Raw genomic sequence first — 20,405 nt, 5'->3', positions numbered from 1 at the left:
AACCCCTTGCATCATTTAATAATGTTTCTTAAACTCACTTACGAAAACTGTGCCTTGATATATCTCAAATTTTAAAAAATAAAAATTAGCCCTGGGACGTACATGTGTTTGAGTTGTCACTTGTCCAGAGAAACCTGTATTGGGAGATTTTCCAGAACTTTGCACCTGCTTTGCAAGCCACCCACCCCTACCCCATTGTGTCCTTCCATTGGCTCTCACTTCAGGGTGGAATGGTTCAAAGGACAAGGAAAAGAAAGCCTGGGGAATTGAAAGATCGTAACTTTTGTCTGTGCCAACAAGTTGCCAAGAGGGAGAGTCCCTTGTGAGTCCACCATGGTGCCCACGAAAACAAAGGGAAAACACTTCCAGATGCTTGGCCACGGGGGAACTGCGTCATTCTCTCTTCATTCCTGATACAGTTGGAAGAGCCATAAAGCACTTTGCATCTTTATTTCTTGGGCCTTCATCCATGTGAAATGTTCACCCTCTGCATTTTCCTTTCCCAGTTAACAACTATAAAATTCACTCTAATTAGGCCTCAGCAAAGTGGCCCAACTTTTACTCAGATCTTCTTAAATGTGCACCTGCCTCATAGTGGGGGGAAAAACACAAAAATTCATGGGAAGAGCAGCATATGCAAAACCACCATCCCTTCTCAAAGTGTCGAACTCTCTGAGGTTCGAATCTTCGCATCTTCGAATCTCCAGGTGGGAAGCCCCTGAGATCTTTTTGCCTTAGGAGTCTTCTGCTGAGATTGCTGCTGGCACAAGCAGCCCCAGTAGCTGCTCCTCCTTTAAGGGCCTGGTTTGTACATATCCAAACCCTAACCTTAGCACAGTAGAAACTGGATAGGATTTTCAAGGAGACTCTACAAAACGCCAATGCGTACATAGGAAAGTAAATACAGTGGTTTTCAAACAGGCTTCCAATGTTTGGAGACGTTTTTATTGTCACAACCGGGGAGATGCTATTGTAATCTACAGTAGCTAGGGCACCATGCTGCTAACCCTCATACCATGACCAGCAGAGCCCTTGCAGAAAGAATGGTCTGGTCCAAAATGTCAGCAGTGATGAGGCTGAGAATCCCTGATCAGAGCTTGAGAGCACTCAGCAGCCCTTTGGAAGCAGAGCGTCACATCTCAGGCGGCAATTAGAATAAGATAGGGCTGACACTCAGAGAGAAAGTGGCCACGTGGAAGGTGTCCTGTGAAGAAAACCTCCTCACCATGTCTCCCTAAGTGCTATTGACAAATCTTGCAGTCAAGTCCAAGAGAGAGAAGGGCCCCATTCTGTTACCCAGCCCTGCTTCTCCCACCCAGCTCTGGGAGACAGGCCTCTTGCCTAGCTGATGACACAGTGAATTATCTCACCCTTCAGGTACGACCTCACCCCTTAAACACGTGACTGTGGCTTTACCCTTATACCCCACAGCATAACATACCTTATGCAAAACGTCACTGTAGCATCCACGTAACACCGATGCTCGATATAGAGCCCAGGGGAACCACACAGGTACAAGTGGCATCCAGCATTGATGGCTCCAGCAGCTGAGGAAGGGTGGCACCAATGCTGCCATGGGCAGGAAGTCACCATTCAACGTCCTGGCACCGGGTCCTGTATGCTGAGCAAGACAGATAAGGACTATAAAAATGAATTTAAAAAATTGGCAATTATAGTGAACTATGTGCCAGACACAATGTCATCTGATTTAGGGAGCTAATTTCAAGTGATTATAACAATAATCCCATGAGTTGGGTACTTTAAAGTTGAGAAAATAAGATCAGAGAGGTTAGGTAACTTCCCCATAGGCGTGCTTTTCTTGGGCTGTGGAGGCAAGACTCAAATGCAGACCTGTGGGAGGCCATACCTGGAGCTCCCAACCCCTCCGGGGGTATGTCGAGAGGTGCCTTGAGAGCCCAAGCCCCTTGTTCTCTGCCCCCTGTCTCCTTAGCTCTTCAGTGATGGCAACAGGAAGGGACGTTAGAGCTGGGGAGGGACGCTGAGTCCCCTTCTCCTACCAAGTTATTCCCGCCGCCCAGGTGCCAACATCAGGTTGAGAACCATTAACACGTACTAGAACCTACAGCCCAGGGAGAAATTGAGAACATTTCCAGAGAATTCCTGTGTAAATGGGCTTTAACACCAAGCAGTCATACTGTGTATAGTCTCACACTTTCAAAGAACAATGAATTCCACTGCAGTATAAATTGCTTTACAATGTAAAAAATGAACTTACTCAATTTATTTTATGAAGCAAACAACCCTGACATGACTAGCACAAGATACATATTTATATATTTTATATATTGTGTATTTAAAAATATATATTTATATATAAAGAAATATATAAATATCTATAAATATACATATGGTTTCCACTCCACTGTCATCTTGCCACTTGTGCGTGCGCTCCCTCTCTCTCTCTCTCTCTCTCTCCATCCATATATATATATGTATGAAAACAGCATTTCTTCCAGAGAGCCTTTTGGCATTACATAGCCAAATTACGTATGTAAGTGTCCTCTGGCTCTGAAATTAACTGGGCATATTTCCTGGGGACGTTCCCACCCAGGTGCATGAGGTAAGTGTGCATGGCTGGTCCCTGCAGCATGGTGGCAGCAGGGAGTTGGAGTCCGGGCCGTAGTCCCAGGAGAGGAGACGGGTAAAACGTGGTGCAGGTGCACCATGGGGTATTTGCAGCAGGTAGAGCAGTGAGCCGGACATACTCCCGGAAGCAGGGATTAATCTTAAACGCATGGTACTTAGTGGAAAAGGCAGGGAGCAGAACAATAGAGCACCATTCAAGGGAATGTTACATCACACAAAGCAGTGATATATGTGTTTCAAAAATCCATTCAAATAGAAATAAATAGACACATTGAAAGGGTTGCTTACTGAGACAAAAGGACCAGGACAGAGGATGACAGAGATGAGTACGTTCAGGGCCGAATTCTGATTCCCTTAGGTACTCAGCCCTTTTGCCTTCGTGAATCCTTTTGTCCATAAAAAAAAATATTAAAAATCATTCTACAACAGTGTTGGTATGAAGATAAGTATATTGCTATGTAGAAAAACATCTTCTTTGACCTGCAAGCTCATTTTTACTTCTGATTTGAAAGAAATTAAAATATTGTTGTGGGCCCCTGAAAATATGGTGAGCCCAAAAGCACCATGCCTGGAATGCCCAGTGACAAACTGGCTGTGGACACGTGAATGAATGAAAGAGAGAGGTACCTTGCATGAACCAGGGATAATTATGTGCTATAAACTAAGGGGTATGATTCATTTAGTCCTCTGCATCTGAAATCCAAAAAGCCTTCCAAAAAAAGCAATACCTTAGGTGTACTGGAGGAGAACTCTGCTGTCATGAGACATTGCTGAGGCTTAAGCAAGGAAAGTTCTCCCCCCTCAAAGTGCTCCAGTCGGGAACTGCTGAGCTCAGGCAATGAATTCACTCACTGGAGCCTGAGCCCTGACCTTGGTCTGCCTGTCCTGCCTGTCTTGCCTGTCCTGCCTGCCCCAGCAGCATGAGGCTAACACTCGTACCCAGGAGGAGAGGCTGCAGGGACAGTCCCTGGGACATAAGGCCATGTTGGACACAAGAGCTAGGCTCTGATGCAGCTTGATCGATAACTTCTGAAGATTTCGACACGTGGTACGCAGGCTTTCATTCACACTGTTGCATGGGCCCCTCCAATATGAGGGGCAGTCCTGGCCTGATGATTCCTCTAAGAAGGGTGATCCTACTGCACCAGGCCAAAGCTGGCCTTTCCTGATCAAAACCAGTTGTTCCGACCTGCAAGCCCCTTTTGCCAGGTGCCAGCCAGCCCCTGAGATGCCTGAGAAGGCCAGGTTTGGGTATCTATTGTCTCGTGGACTCAGAACCACCACAGGGTAGAAGGCTCCACCCCGGAAGCTCCTCTCTTCTGTTCCAGCCCCAACTCCTGCTTTCAGGGAGACACACACATGGGCATATATACACAGACACACAGGGAGACACACAACAGATACAGATGTATACATGTGCAGGGTAGGCACAGACACATGTGCAGACATACAGAGACATACATACACAGATACACACAGAGACATACCTATACCTGTAAACACAGACACAAGAGAGACACATAGACATAGATACACACACACACAGACATGCACACAGAGACACGGCCAGGTTACAGTCACGAATCCAATCTCCAGGAAAACCCAAGGTCCTGGTTGGGTTGTAGCGTTCTCAGCAGGGAACCAGAATCTCCCTAAATACTTTTACCTCAGAGCTCATGCTGCTGATTCTGCATCTGCTCCCTCCAACCCACCCTTTGCCCTTTTCTGCCCTGTTCTGTGTCCCGGGGGCCAACTCTAGGGACTTCCCCACCGGGCTTCTTTGTCCAGCTGGGCCTGCGGCTTTGGGAGGGATGCCATGGGAGGCTGAGGGAGAAGACACTCAGATATCCGCCGTGCCTGCAGGGATCCCCGGAGTCCAGCTTTCACAGTGACGGTACTTTTATTTACCTGCTTAAAAAGTATTGCATTGAGGAAGCTTTCTCTGTCTAACCACATAACTTTGGGGAAGACTAGACCCCCACCCCCACCCCTACCCATTTATAAACCCTTGATGAGAAGAGCCAGAATTATCTGGATTGAGCTTGGAACAATTCAACCTGGACTGGATTGCTGATATTTCATACACGAGTTTACTCGAAACTGAATAAGCCAGCTTTGGGGAAAGGTACTAACATTGAGCCATTGTGTGACTATCTTGCTGAGGCCCAGGGACCAGACCATTCTCTCCTGTACAGATTCCCATGCAGGGAATGAGCATTTACAGCTCTCAGTCATTCAAGCAACAGATCAGTGGTGTAAGGCAAGTAGGCCAAAGACAGAAGTGAGGAAGGATTTCCTTTCCTTCCCTAGGGATGGGAGACAATTGACACAAACCCTGAAGCACTTAGAACCTTCCAGTAGTAGCTGAGCTGCCCTGGCCTAGTGGAGAGAGAACTGGGGTTAAGCAGCGAACCTAAGCACCACTAACCCTGAGTAATGGCCTGGTCTTTCTCTGCTGTACTGTGCACCCCTTTCATTATAGCAAGTCTTCAGGAAACTCCTTGAAATAGAGGCAATGGGAATGGAGAGACAGGGGTGTAAGCCATGTAGTAGTATCCGTTAACAATAGAGGACTGTTGCAGCCAACAGAGGAAAATCCCTCAAGAGTCAGCCACAGCTGGAGGAACCGGTGGGAAGACAGGTGAAACGCATCCTGGGCATGGTCCACTCCACACTCAGGGGCCAGCTGAGAGGGGCTAACGTCCAGTACTCGAGTAACAGGTAGGAGAGACCTATCAAGATGACTAAAGAAAAGATATACGTGAGTTATACCTAATCTTGAAATGCCCCTTCAATTTTAGAAGTTCTGCTTCAAAAGCATCACTCTTAATCATATACGATGGTCTTTCATCCAAAAGTTGTACAGTCCAATTGTAAAATAGGTGAGCAGGCACTTAAAAATTCTGTTCCTATATTTGAAAAATGGGACTTTATATTTCCCAAAGCCAACCTGACTTGAAGCTATAAAATGAAACAGTCCTCTGGAAAGGTACCTCTCTAAATCTCTCATGCTCCCAAGATGTTAAAATAATCAAATGGGATTGTATGGTATTTGCTCAGTAATCTTTGCTCATAATATTCCCTTCAAAGAGCATGTAGATCTGCTGCTAATAACAGTCATAAATCACATAACTACACAGGAGACTGGGCAAGGGGTAATTATATTAGATAATAAAAATGAGGAGATACCCAGCCATTACAACTGGGAAGCTATTTTTGTACAAAGTGCAGCCTCAAAGTAAAGGACCAGTGTGACATATTCAGGATGGAGCTATTTATGTATAAGCAGCAAAAGCAGGTGAATTTGATCCCAGAGTGAACGTTTCTAACACATGAAGCCAAGGAGGACTTAGTGCTCAAAGCCAGCTCGGGCACGGGACAGAGCCAGGGGCAACCATGCCATGCACAGCCGCTGACGGCAACTCTCTCTGGGGTTTTTGCAAAAGATAGAAATGGAATAAACACTAAGTTCTTCTGTAGCTCCAAATTTCTCTTTGTAATTGCTGATTCAGAATTCATTCAGTTCTGGGGAGCCAACTAAACCACCCTAGAAACTGTTGTAGGCTTTGACTTAACCTGCACTTATGATCAGCGGTTCTGACACTGGGTAGCTATCCATCAGAGCCTGTTAGACACCGTCCTGGGAATTCTGAGCCCGTGGTCCTGAAGTGGGTGCCAGGTGGTGGTACGTTCCACAGATTTGTGGGGTAATTCTGATATGCTGAGAAATTCGAGAGCCACTTGTTGCACTAAGTCATCAGGCACGATGACAAGTTGTTGGAAGGGACTGAAGAGAGAAGCAACGTTTACTGAAAACTGGCTGTATGCAAATAGTGAACAGACATCTCATTCAATCTTCGTAACAATTTCAGATCAGGATAAAAAGAGGAACTCTTTCCGTAGAGGAAGAACTCAACCCAGTTCAAAGTAAGGCAGTAAAGAATACTAGATAATCCCTGCAAATCAATTTCCCTGGTCGACTATTGCCCAGTTAAATAAATAATTAGGCTAATTGTACAAATTTGCATATTTTCTTTCTTCTTTTGAAGTAAGATGATAAATAAAAGGAGAAATAAATTTAACGTAGTTGTATAAATATTGCATGTTCACTTTATATGTCATCTCACTGGAACAGAACAAAAAAATATATCAGCAACAACAGTGCAGTGATTGCGGAGGGAAAGGAGGTATATATAGGGGGATAAATGGTAATGGAAAAAATACAATAAAAAAATTTTTTTAAATATGTGCCAATCAAGAAATATTTTATTTTTTATTTTTTTTAAGATTGTATTTATTTTTTTAGAGAGGGAAGGGAGGGAGAAAGAGAGAGAGAGAGAGAGAAACATCAATGTGCAGTTGCTGGGGGTCATGGCCTGCAACCCAGGCATGTGCCCTGACTGGGAATTGAACCTGCGACACTTTGGTTCGCAGCCCGCACTCAATCCACTGAGCTACGCCAGCCAGGGCAAAAATACAATAAAAATTTTCTAAATAATAAAAATGTTCCCATGTTTAAAAAAAAATTAAGACCTTCCTTGGGTAAATAAAACTTGTCAAGCCATAATTTAATTGTGCATTTTATTTTGCATATGCCAACCCACACTACAAAGAGTCACTCAGCTGCAATAGCAAATTAAGAGCTCTTACGTCTCACACTTTACACATAAACTCTCTACTTAATGAATGTACTTCTTCCCTTAGATGTGCCAAATGCAGGTGAAAACTAATGAAAAGTATAAATTCTAGGTTGCCAGGATGCATTATCCATTTATTCTGAAGTACAAATCTTCATTCTCGCTCATGCTGGGAGAGATTATCATTACGAAGAGCTCTTTAGAAATACAGTTATTTCTCTTCTGCACAGGTAAAGAAACCATCATCAAACTGAAAAGGATCCCTGGCTGGTGTGGCTTAGTGGATTGAGTGCTGGCCTGCAAACCAGGGGTCACCAGTTCAATTCCAGGTTGAGGCCCATGGCTGGATTGTAGTCTGGGTCCCTGGTTGGGACACCCGAGAGACCATTACACATGGATGTGTCTCTCTGAAAATAAATAAATAAAAGCTTTAAAAATTTTTTTAAATGAAAAGGGAACCCACCATATGGAAAAACATATTTGTCAATGATATGTTGGATAAGGGTTTAATTTCCAAAATATACGAAGAACATGTTATACAACTCAACGCCAGGAAGACAAACAACCCAATTAAAAAAAAATGGGCAAAGGACCTGAATTGCCCCTTCTTCAAGGAAGACATGCAGATGGCCAGTAGACAGATGAAAAAAATGCTCAACATCTCTAGCCATCAGCAAGATGCAAGTTAAAACCACAGTGAGTCCTGACTGCTGTGGCTCAGTTAGCTGGGCGTCGTCCTGCAGAGTGAAAGGGCTCCAGTTCGACTGCAGGTCAGGCGGGCACAAGCCTTGGTGTTCAGGGCACATGCAAGAGGCAACCGCTGATTGATGTTTCTCTCTCACATCAGTGTGTCTCTCCCTCTCCTTCTCCTTCTCTTCCCCTCTCTCTAAAAAAGAAATAAATAAAATCTTTTTAAAAAGTTAAAAACGGAACTGCCTTTTAACCCAGTGATTCCACTTCTGAGAATATATCCTAAGAATCCTAAAACAGCCCTGGCTGGCGTAGCTCAGTGGATTGAGCGCAGACTGCGAACTAAAGTGTCACAGGTTCGATTCCCAGTCAGGACACATGCCTGGATTGCAGGCCACGGCCCCCAGCAACCGCACATTGATTTTTCCCTCTCTCTCTTTTTCCCTCCCTTCCCTCTCTAAAAATAAATAAATAAAATCTTTAAAAATTTTTTGAAAAAAAAATCCTAAAACACTAATTCAAGAGAATATATGTAACAGTATAAACAATAGAATATTAAAAAATAAAATAAAAATATATTGTAAAAAATAAAAGGCAAAAAAAAAGAAGAAGAAGGAGAAAGAAATAGTCAGTTCTCAAAACGTTCTCCCCAGAATATTTATTCAAACAGCACTGTTCTGGAAAGGCTCACACTTTTTATTCTTAGCAACTTGGGATGGTTTACTGACAGTTCTGAGTCAGCATTTGGTAAGGCATTTACACCCTACTGGGTACTTCAACCACCAGGAAGGAGAAATTTATACATATTTTGAAGCTTCAGAGTGAAAATAGAACTTGACCCTTGGAAAAAGAATGGAGTGACGTGAATGGGAAGCTTTTCAATATTTATTTCAATATCCTTTTTTATCTAAAGTCATCTTGTTTAGGAACATTAAAAATTGATTACGATTATCTTGCTTTAGTTACCAAATTATCATGTGTAATGCCTTATATTTTAACATTCAAAAATGTTCCTATAATTGGAGCTATATATATTGCAGAAGTTAAAGAAATCCAGCATCTTTAAATTTTGCTAAAAGTTGCCCTGGCTGGCGTGGCTCAGTGGATTGAGCATGGGCTGCGAACCAAAGCATTGCAGGTTTGATTCCCAGTCAGGGCACATGCCTGGGTTGCAGGCCACGACCCCCAGCAACCACACATTGATGTCTCTCTCTCTCCCTCTCTCTCTCTCTTTCTCCCTCCCTTCCCTCTCTAAAAATAAATAAATAAAATCTTTAAAAAAATTCCTAAAAGTTGGCCAAAATCTTCAGAGGAAGAGAGAAAAAAGAAAGAAGCATTTTGGAGCACTTACTATATACAGGCACTCTACATAGGTAATCTCACAGATTATTTCAGAATCCTTGGGAGGTGGGGATCATTGGCCCATTTCACAGACGAGGAAGGTGGGGCTGAGAGCAGCCCAGTGAGTTGCTCACCCAGTGAGTGGTAGAACCACACGGAAGTCAGTGTATGAAGCTCCGTAGATTGAGCTCTTTCTGTTACGTCCCACAGATGGTTGCTGTCAGCTCCGGCGCCTGCAGGGAGTGTGTTTTACCCTCTACTCTCAGCTCGTCTGAGGTACTGAAGGGCCACCCATCCTTCGTCTGCCTCTGCTGCTCTGATGGCACCCATGGAAAAAACTGGTGTTGAACACAGGACAAAAGAAAAAAAAGAGGCAGGTTCTAAGTTCACCCTTGATAGCACTTACGCTGTAGAGGATGGAATTTATTCAATTAGCATTGCACTAGAAAATAAATTATGAAGAAACTGAAGCCCAGGAGAGGCCGGATGACTTTCCTAATCCCACAAAGGGATCTTGGCACGTAGGACCAGAAACCAGATCCTCGGAGCCTCGGGCCAGCACGCTTCCCGTTACACCTCGAGATTATGAATGAGTAAATTTAGCAATTTCGTGGCTGAATTAAGTCCTGCTGGCCTCCCTTCAGCTTAGTGCTGTGTGATGACCCGGGAAGACTCAGGCCAAGAACGCGGAGAAGAAACCAGGAGGTGACGGGTCGCGCCCGGGAGATGGGAGAAGACTTTTTGTTCCCTACAAGACCTGAGGGCAGGGAACTTGCCTTCCCACTGTATCTCTGGCCCCAGTTCCTGTTTCTCTCACTGACGAGGATCTCTATAGATGGATTAAGATTCTCCTAAAAAGAGTTCTTTAGTGGCCCCCTCCCGCCAGATCCTGAAGGACATTGTACTCAATGCCACATCGATTACATTGATACATATTGATTGGCTGAAGGACATTGCACTCAATGCCACATTGATTACATTGATACATATTGAATACACAGTGTATTGAGGACAGCCAGGCGGAAAGGTGTCTGTTGTGGCAACCTCTAAGGAATGATAAAATTTCCTTGGACGTGTAATAAGATGAAGATAATTACATTTCCCTCCTGCACCGGAAAGGCTCAGAAGTAAGACCACTGAGATATCTGATTTAGTATGGAGTTAGACCTTACACAGTTTTGGGAGGAGCAGAGGAAGAAAAGGTCCAAAAAGCACCAGGGAAAAGCCTTTTTAAACATTTTTATTTTTTATTCTCATCCAAGGACATGCTTTTTGAATTTTAGAGAGAGAAGAGGAAGAAAGGGAGAGAAGCATCGATCAGTTGCTTCTCGCATATGGCACCTCTTGCACCCCAGCTGGGAACTGAACCCATGACCTGGGTATTGTGCCCTGGCTGGGAATCGAACTCACAACATTTAGGTGTTTGGGACAACACTCTAATCAACTGAGCCACAACAGCCAAGGCTCAGAGAAAAATCTTGCCCAGCCCTGATGCAGGTGGACAAGTCAAGCTTGTTGAGCTCTCAGTTGCAGAAGAGCCCCAGAGGCCAGTGTGGGGGTACCTGGGAGGCCGCTGGCTCCCGTGGCCTCCACCTCTGTGAGCTCACAGCAGAATGTCGCGTGGTGGGGTCACTGCTGGGCAGTAGAGCGAGCAGTCGGGAGGAAGAGCTGGACTCACAGTAAGGAAAGCAAGACCACAGTGGGACCCAGCGACACCTCTGTGGCTGTCCCTAACTACCTCTACCAGCCTTCAAAGTGTAATGGCTGCTGCTTTGTTTCTGCCTCTCAAACGTCACACAGATTTTTCTTGTAACAGCCATAACTCTGAACCACATAGGATATTCCTGCATCTGGGTACCTGGAACGTGGAGTTCCAATGCAACTACGTTGACACTGTACAAAACCACCGCAGCTCCTTTTGGGGGCAAATACTGTGTGTCTGGAAGCACTGGTTTGACAGGCTGCTGGGGTGAAGTGTCCGACACCCAAGGCTCTTACTCCAGTTACGACCCTCATCGCTGTGCTGCTTTCCGAGGATGTGGGGCTGTCTGCCGGCCAGGCAATCGCTTTGTGTGTGGAACATGTGAGTTTGGAGCCAGACCTGAATCACCAAGGACTTGGAAGTGAGGCAACAAGGTGCCCCTTCAGCATTTCTTCATTGTGTCCAACAAAGAATAATTTAACTTCCACAGCTGAAAGTCTTTTTTAAAAAAAATTTTGATTCATTTATTTCCAGGCAGGGGAGAAAGGAAAGAGAAAGAGAGGGAAAGAAACATCAGTGTGTGGTTGCCTCTAGCTCATACCCCCCCCCAACACACACACACAGCCCCCCGCCCCCGCTGACTGGGGACCCAGCCTGCAACCCAGGCATGTGCCCTGACTGGGAACCAAACCAGTAACCATTTGGTTTGCAGGCCCATGCTCAAACCACTGAGCCACACCAGCCAGGGCTGAAAGGCTTTTTAAAAGAAAGGGTTTATGAGGCCATTGCTAGGGCAAAAAAATATAAATAAATAAAAATAAAACAATAGGCTATCTTGGACATGGAGTCTAGACCACCAGCAGCACAGCTGGGTGGGAAAGACAGCACGTCCAATGTCCTGGAGTTCTGTAAGCAGTTTGTACATCAGGGAGTGGGGAGAAAGACGTGAGCTGTTCTGAAAGGTTTTAGATCAGCTACAGACCAAGGGGAGAAGCTGAAGGGGGGCTGGCTCTGGGATAAACGCTGCAGAGCCTGCAGCAGAGCCCAAGACAGACTGTACAGCTCACGTGTAAATTGGAAGGGGGGGCTCCAGGCTTCGATGGTGCCGGGGTAGACTCTCTTTTGGATAGTTGCAGGCGTAGCTACCTAGAAAGTAATCCTAAATTCCAGTTGATACGCAGGCATGTGAGCAGTCTTTCATCAGAGCTGGTTCACAGTTACCAGCGGTCTAACTGTTCTGTCCCTTTCTCTCCCTCTCTGACTGCTGTCCTTTTAATTTAGAACATCTCAGTTTTTTTCCCCTTGTAGGCTGCCTTTGCCTGGGGCTTCCAGAAAGGAGTGCATCTCTGCTGGCACCTTGATTTTAGCCGAATGCTATGGTCTGAACGTTTGTGCCTCCCCTGCCAATCCTCCACATTCATATATGGAAAATCCACCCTCTAGTGTAACAGTATTAGGAGGTGGGGCCTTTGGGAAGTGAGGTCAAGAGGGTCGAGCCCTCAGAGTGGGATCAGTGCTCCCCAGCCCCTTCCACCACATGACACACGAGGAGAAGTCTGCAACGCGGAAGGCGGCCCTCCCCGTAGCATGCTGGCATTCTGGTGCCAGACTTCCAGCCTCCAGAACTGTGACCGATTAACTTTTGTTGTTGGTAAGTTACCCAGTCTGCGGTTTTTGTTACAGTAGCCTGAAGGGACTAAGAAACAACCTCATCTGGCAGCCGCTGCCAATGGCTCACGGATATGAGGGTACAGGGGGGGCAGCCCACTTGTCTCGAGGCGGCAGTGCTCTGCAGTACGATTCACATCCAGCGCCCCCTAGAGCCCCCTGGCACCAGCTGAGGCCACGCCGTGGCCTAGTTCCTCCAATGCTCTCTTCTGCTTTCCTCTCCCTTTTTCCTGAGACCAGGTGGATCTTCAGTAAATCATAGGCACCTGAATTGGGACTTCTAAGAAGTCCCAATCCATGATCCCTCTCTATTGCATTCGCCTCTCCAGCCACATTGCCCCTGACAAGAGAAGAATTCTGAGAAATCCCAAAATAAATTACAGCAGGCCGGAGGGTCGGAGGAAGCAGCTGAAACCAGCCAGACTCCTCGCATTCCTGACCATGTCAGGAAAGCCACCGCAGGCATCGTTACACGGCGGTGGCGCAAGGGCAGCTAGGTTGCTAAGGGAATAAAAGCCTTAACCTGATGAACTATAGCCTCTCACTGCAAATTCAGGTCACTCTGTTATGGAAATGCACTGTGGTGTCCTTTTTATTGTAATGTATGGAAATAATAGAAAAAACAATAGTCCACTGGCCTGGCAACTCTGAATTGTAAAAGGTGCTGCTTCTTGTTTATAAATTTTGTCTAAAATAGATGAGACTTTGAAAAGATATAGAAAAGTGTGTGTGTGTGTGTGTGTGTGTGTGTGTTGGCTGTTTGTTTATCTGTTTTGTAAGGAAGTAAGTATCTCAAAGAGAGTTGTTTTTTTCTGGTGGAGTCCAGCTTTGGTCCAGACTTCCACTCTTCAGAGACTTAGAATGAGTTTAGGGGCCTTTTTCCTTCAGGAAAATCAAATCAACTTATAGGGCTAAATTTGTGAAAAGGCAGCTGCAGTGCTGCCTACTCATGGAGGAAGTAGGTGTGCCTCCCACCGCTCACCTCAGCTGTGTTCACAACACCCGCAGCAGGGAGCTGACATTTGTGTTTGCCCCGGTATGCCCAGGAGCTAGGGCTGAGCCTGGCACTTAGTAAGCTCAGTAAGTATTGGTTGGATGAAGAAATACTCACTGAATCTAAATTTCAGGCCTGCCTTTATCACAGCTGCCAACGTGATCTTGGGGCAGTTTTTAACCAGCCAGGGTGTCAGTTCCCTCAAGGAAGAGAGACCCGGGAGAGTCCTGGGTTGTTGTGAGACGCGATGGAACATCCTCCATAAAACAGTGACACAGTACTTGCCACTCAGTACCAGAGGAGTCCAAATTACTTATGCGTACATTTAAAATAATGTTTTGCTTTCATGAAATGCTGATGTGGTAACATCATCACAATTGCTATTCTCATGTCTGAGGCTGTTCGTTCAGCAGGCAGAGATGAATAACTTTTGTAGTTTGTCATGACCATGAACTTTAACCTAATCATTTAGAGCTTTCTCACATACACACCCATTTAATCTCCAATATTTGTTGATAAATGTGCTGCTGGAATTTGCCCTCAAGGTCAAAAGTTGTGTTTAAAGTAAGAGAAAGAAAGAAATAGAAAAAAAAATATTAAGCTGTACTAAAGATCCAAGATTAGCAGAAAACATTAAAAAAAAAGCCATTGGAATATTAATTGAGGTACAGAATTTATCTAACTGAAAACCTGAAACATAGTTATAAAATCACATTTACCCTCTTTCTATCCTGTTAATGACAAAGATCAACTATAGTCCTTATTCTTTATATGTCAGTTTGTTTGAAGGGATATATTTATAAAGGCAACTTGTACTGCGGATTAGTCAGAGGTCTGTGGGGTCCCTAAACTTCTTTTCTCCTCTAGCAGCCTCTGCTGTGATGGTGCTGATTTCCTGAGAGTCCAGGATGATTGTCCAATAGAACATCCCACCTTTGAGATTCGCCCGAATGCTTTGCCCTGGTGTTTTAGCTTGTTGCTACTTTTTTCCACTTATTATCTGTCCTCTGATACTTAGAAGGGCCAGGAAGCGAGCACATCTACGGACTGCTACAGAAGTCTCTAAAGACTAAAGAGGAGAATGAGCGAGAATGAATGTCTACAGGAATCTTTTTGGATAATCTCTAGATTTAATTCATTCGAGTAATCCCTGGATGAATGATTGCCAGTAATTGACAGAAGAAGAGAAACAAAGAGACTAAACCGCTTCCATTCCAAGCAAGGGTGAGGACTTGCTAGGCACAAGGCGGCTTTGTGAAATGATCGCCAGTAGGCAAAGCCGGGTTTTGATTCTCCGTCTAACAGGCCCTCTCATTTTAGGTGGGGCTCTGCAGAACGAGTTCTGACTGGAGACGCCAGTCCTTCCACAACCGGAGTGGAAGGCAGCCAGGCTGAGTTGCTTAGGAGACCAGCAATGTAAGGCTGGTGAGTTAAAAATTCAACTTGTCGGTAACACGCAGTCACGAAGTCTTTTGAATCTTTGTTCAAAGACAGGTCATTTCAATGTGCTTTAAATGCTCAGGAAATAGCCCTGGAAAGCCTTTATGTAAACCTTTAGGCAAACAAAAACTGTTTCTATGGTATTATTAAAATAGCCTGGATACGTTTCAAGATGCTCCCAGCATTCATCTACTCACCGAAGATTTGATGTGCCCTGCTTTTGCCAGGACCATGGGCCTGTGCCACGTGTGGATTTCAGCCACTTTGCGAAGGGACGAAGAAAGCCAGGCTTCTTTGTGTCTCAATTAAAGTTACACTTGTTCAGAGTCCCCATCTGCTCAGGAAATTCAACCTCGTGAATTCGGAGTGGGCAGGGTAGGGAGGTTACCCTTCTCCCTAGGGTGGAACAAGGGATCTGGTACCATCCAGAATGTTTTAGCAGGGCCCTGGCTGGTCTAGCTCAGTGGATTGAATGTGGGCTGTGAACCAAAGCATCACAGGTTCGATTCCCAGCCAGGGCACATGCCTGGGTTGCAGGCCATGGCCCCCAGCAACCACACATTGATGTTTCTCTCTCTCTCTCTCTCTTTTTCCCTCTCTAAAAATAAATAAATAAAATCTTTTTTAAAAAAAGAATGTTTTAGCAGGATCTCCGATCCCCTCTGGCCATTACTGAGGTCCACGGGGACCCTTAAAGGCAGTGGGTGGGGCCCAGCCCTAGAGCTTTGGAAGGCCAGTAAGGTAAATGTTTACTAAGCCTCCTCCCTCCAGGCACCCAGCAGCTTTTGTGCCTGAGGTCCTTCCACAGCAGAGCTGTGGTCCCCACCACTCCAGGGCCTGTGCAGCTCTGTTCCCTCCCAGTTTCTCGAAAAGCTCAAATTCTTTTCTCTAGGATTGGTCCACTACTTCTTCTCTCAGCTGGGGCTTTTTCCCCTGCAAGCTTCTACACAGTTGTGCTATTCTGGCAGCTTGTTTCATGCTGTATATATGAATCCTCCTTTTACTTCTATCATGCAAAAGTCATTAACAATCCTCATAGGAGGGACACCCTCGGACACCCTCTTGGAATGGGGAAGGGAGACTACATTCTATTTGTTTGGGCTGCCAAATTAATAACATAAATTAATATCTCGATTTTATATCGTTTCCCAGCCAGAGATGTGAAGGTGAGAAAGACAGGCCCTGCCTTCAGGGATCTCACATCTTAGAACGGAGGCAAATAAAGAGGTCAGTGAAATCCGGCACACAGGAGGGGCTGCTGCACCAGAGGCAGGGGAGGGCTTTTCTGGAGAGAGTGGGAACGAGCACTTAAACAGCACTCCCTGCCCGTGTGCCGGCACCACCGTTCCAGCAATTATGTATATACAGATACAGGTGACAGTGGGCTGCAGCTTCAACCCATGCAGTGTGGTTCCAAGTCCACACCCTAATTCCCTAATCTGCAGCCATCTCCAGTGAGACCTGAGAGCAGGTACTACATATGAGCTTGCCAGCAAAGAATGCGGGTGGTGGGGGTGGGGCGGGATGGACAGTGTGCAGGTGCCCCGAGAGGTGCCATGAAGAGGGGAGTTGAAGCTGTCCTGCCTGAAACAGGGCCAGCTAGAGTTCCAACGATGCTTCAGGTGTGCGCCACCGAGAATCTGTTGCTGGTTTCCCTAATGCTGAGGGAAGTGGATCGGGTGAGGAGGCTGACCAGGGTACTGAAGGAATCCCAGAAAATTCCTCTCACAAGTAAAAATCTCCCCTGACAGCACCAGACACTAGCAAGGATGTGGAGCGACGGGAACGCTTATTCATGGCTGGCGGACATGCAAAATGGCACAGGCGCTTTGGAAGGCAGTTTGGCAGCTTCGTACAAAACTAAACATGCTCGTACCGTACGATCAGCAATTACAACTGTTGGTATTTACCCAAAGGAGTTGAAAACTGATGTCCACGCAAAAACCTGCGTGCAGGTGTTTATAGCAGCTTCATTCATAATTACCAAAACTTGGAAGCAACCAAGATGTCCTTCAGTAGAAGAGTGATAAACTGTGGCATGTCTGGACATGGATTATTCAGCACTGCAAAGAAATGAGCTTATCAAGCCAGGAAAAGACATGAAAGAACGTTAAATGCATATAAGCAAATCCAAAAAGGCTACGTACTCTATGATTCCAACTATATGACAGTCTGCAAAAGATGAAAAACTATGGAGACACTAACAAGATCAGTGGTTGGAGGATTGGGGGACCAGGGGGTGGTAGTGATGAACAGGCAAAGCACAGAGGATTTTTGCCACAGTGAAGCTACTCTGTATGAGACTGTAGTGGTGGGTACACGTCATTACACATTTGTCCAAACCCACAGAATGTACAACACCAAGAGTGAACGCTAATCTAAACTATGGACTCCGAGTGATACAGACATGACCTTGTGTGGTCATCCGCTGTAACCACTGTACTACTCCCGTGGGGCTGTGCGGGAGAGAGGGGGTATGGGCAATCTCTGTATCTTCCTCTCAGTTTTGCTGTGAATTTGAAATTTCTCTAAAAAATCAAGTCTATTTAAAAAAGTAAGAGTAAGTCTTACCCAACTCTCGATCAATTAAATTTTGATCAATAAGCCTTTCTTCTAGAATGGAATTATATCCTGCAAGGAGCTAGATCTATGCTTGGATTTATACCCTGTTATGAGGATTTTTTTTTTCACCAGAAAATCAAATTGCTTTTTTCCCACCCTGACTCTAGTCACATGGGGAGGCTGCTCTAAAGATAGGCTTGGGACAGACAGCAGGAAGCAAAGATGACAATACTCTTTTGGAATGAGGTCAAAATATCTGCCACAAGATATCGCCAGCCTCTGCCTGACCATGTATTCTCTCTGCTGCTTCAGGAACACTCTGTTTTATGTACTCAGAGGGCTTTGCGTGTTGCAGGCTCTATGGCAAGCCGTGCTGGAATATTAAAGTAATAGAGATACTCTTGGGTGTCGGTTAGCAGCATTTGGGAGGGAAATAAAGGATAGGCCTGTCTCAAGGAACACTTGAGACACGACTCAATCAACGTACACTCATCTTCATATTTCAGATGTTCCCCATTTGGGCCGAAATCATGCTCTTTTCAGGCCTGCTTTGCCTCTGGCTGAGTCTGGCAGTCTGAATATCAAATCCAGATGAACCAAAGGCAGCCAGAGCCCTGGGTCAATGGCCCCGAAGCTGGAGCCGAGCTGGCAACGTGCCGCTCGTGACGGTGGTGCCAGCTCATGACGGAAAGCAGAACCCAAGCTCGGTCTTTCGGGTGTCACCTCATTTATACCCGGCTGGTCTGCTTTTGAGAGATTTGACGTTATTTACTCCTTAGAGACGCCATGAGCTAGGCAGATGGCAAGTGGAGAGCTGGGATAAGAAAACATGGCAAGTGGAGGATGAGGTTTTCGCTGGCCACCAAGATGCCCCCCTCCGCACACAGACGCTCCAGGAACCCTCCCCTCCAGGAAACCAGCCAGAGCCCCTTTACCAGCAGGGAAGAGGTGGTTGTGAGTCAGTCCAGAGCTCCTATGGCAGTGATCTAGATTCCGACCTGAATTTTGTTTTTAATCCATCCCACTCCTTCCCCTCTAGGGCTGGGTCTTTAGCCAGCCACATGGCATAGTACTCTTTCCTGCCTCCCCCAAACTGCCTGTCTGGATCCCTCTCCCTCCCTTGCTGTCCATGCATCTGTACTTATCTTTAAGAATAAAAGATCCCTGTTCGGTGTGGCTCAGTTGGTTGGAGTGTTATCCTGTAAACCAAAAGGTCAGGGGTACAATTCCCGGTCAAGGCACATGACTATATTGCAGGTTCAGAGATAAGAGAAATGCATTCTCACGTATGCATTCCCAGTCAGGATGCATACACGAGGCAACCAGTCAATGTGTCTCTTTTGCATTGATGTTTTTTTCCCTCTCTCTCTTCTTCCCTTCTTCCCCTCTCTCTAAATGAATATGCATGTCCTTGGGTGAAAATAAAAAAAGAAAGAACAAAAGAGAGAGGGCTGGAGAAGCAGAGGAAGGCTGAAACTCCAGCACATGCAAACGAATGAGAAGGAAGAATATCAGCCACTTGGAGGCCCTCGGAGAGCCTAAGATAGATGAGTTGGAGCAGCAGGCAGGAGCTGAATCATGCAGGGCCCTGCTAATGAATTTGGATCCTGCCAGAGGACAGTACAGGGCTATGGAAATAATTCAAGCTCAGGCCTGCCATGAACACTTTGGCACTAAATTAGCCTCATTCTTCATAGCATTAGCCAATGATAATCAACTCTGTGGTCATAACCCTGAGGCCCAGTAAGAAGCTAAAGCTATGACTAAGAAAGACTCTGTTCAGTATTATGTACTTCTAGGACCAAGTATATTTTGTTTTATTTTATTTTAATTCTTTGGGAAGTGATATGTTCTTTGAGGGAAGGTCATTTGCCTTTTTCTCTTATCTCTGAAAGTGCCTGGAGCAATACACACGCACACCAGACTTGCCCAACAAATACCAAGTGATGAATTCATATAATCTGTGCACATTACACAGCCCTAACTTCTAGTTAGTTGAGGCAATTAACTGGAACATTCTGTTGAGAGTAGAAATGAAGGTGGAGACAAGGACTAAAGGACAAAGGTCCTTGGCGTATTTGTTGGAAGTTAGACTTCTGTGCACTGGAGAACTGCTCATTTTAATCACAAAACCAGTGAGAACACTGTTCCTCTCAGACCACAAAATGGCAAAGGGTTATTTCTGACTTCTGGTAACTGTGTAAAATGGGCAATGGAACTATATCCCCTTCCATGTGGAGGGGGAAAGGGATGCAAGGAACCAGTGGATTACATGGAGGAACGTGGTCTGGGGGATATACTCGGGAACATGGGTCCTCCAAAACAGCAGTACGTTAGCAAACAGCCTTCAACCCAGGCTCACTCATTCATTTGTTCATCCGCCATGTGTTGAGCCCCTCCTATACCTGGAATGCCAAATACCAACAGTGAACAAAACAGATACCATCTTGTTCTATAGCTCATGCACATTACACTGAAGCAGGGGAAACAGGCTTAAAACAAATAAACACCCTAACAAGTACATAACAGCTTGCAACAGGTGCTGTGAAAGAAAAGAGAGAATCCTGCTATGAAAAAGAAGGGAACCCTTACTGTAGGCTGAGTGGGGGTCAAGGCAAGTCTTCCTAAGGAAGGACCAGACAAGGATAAGTAGGAAAACACCAGGACAAGACTGATGGGGAGGGGACCCCAGGCAGGGGACAGTTCCATGCCAGGGCCCTGGTAGAAAAAGCTGCGTGAACATGAGGAACAGAAAGGAGGCCAA

At 45.6% G+C, this 20,405-nt stretch overlaps 1 long non-coding RNA gene across 1 annotated transcript; it reads left to right on the top strand.

Annotated features, from left to right (window-relative positions):
- Positions 1–14,953: 14,953 nt before the first annotated feature.
- Positions 14,954–17,333, top strand: LOC118499293. Its single transcript, XR_004901827.1, has 3 exons — positions 14,954–15,064; positions 16,232–16,306; positions 16,831–17,333. It is a non-coding gene; the product is annotated as an uncharacterized LOC118499293 (long non-coding RNA).
- The last annotated feature ends 3,072 nt before the right edge of the window (positions 17,334–20,405 follow it).

The sequence above is a fragment of the Phyllostomus discolor genome, chromosome 1, assembly GCF_004126475.2.
Source record: "Phyllostomus discolor isolate MPI-MPIP mPhyDis1 chromosome 1, mPhyDis1.pri.v3, whole genome shotgun sequence".
NCBI classification, from domain to species: Eukaryota; Metazoa; Chordata; class Mammalia; order Chiroptera; family Phyllostomidae; genus Phyllostomus; species Phyllostomus discolor.
This window is presented reverse-complemented; position numbering and strand designations above follow the sequence as displayed.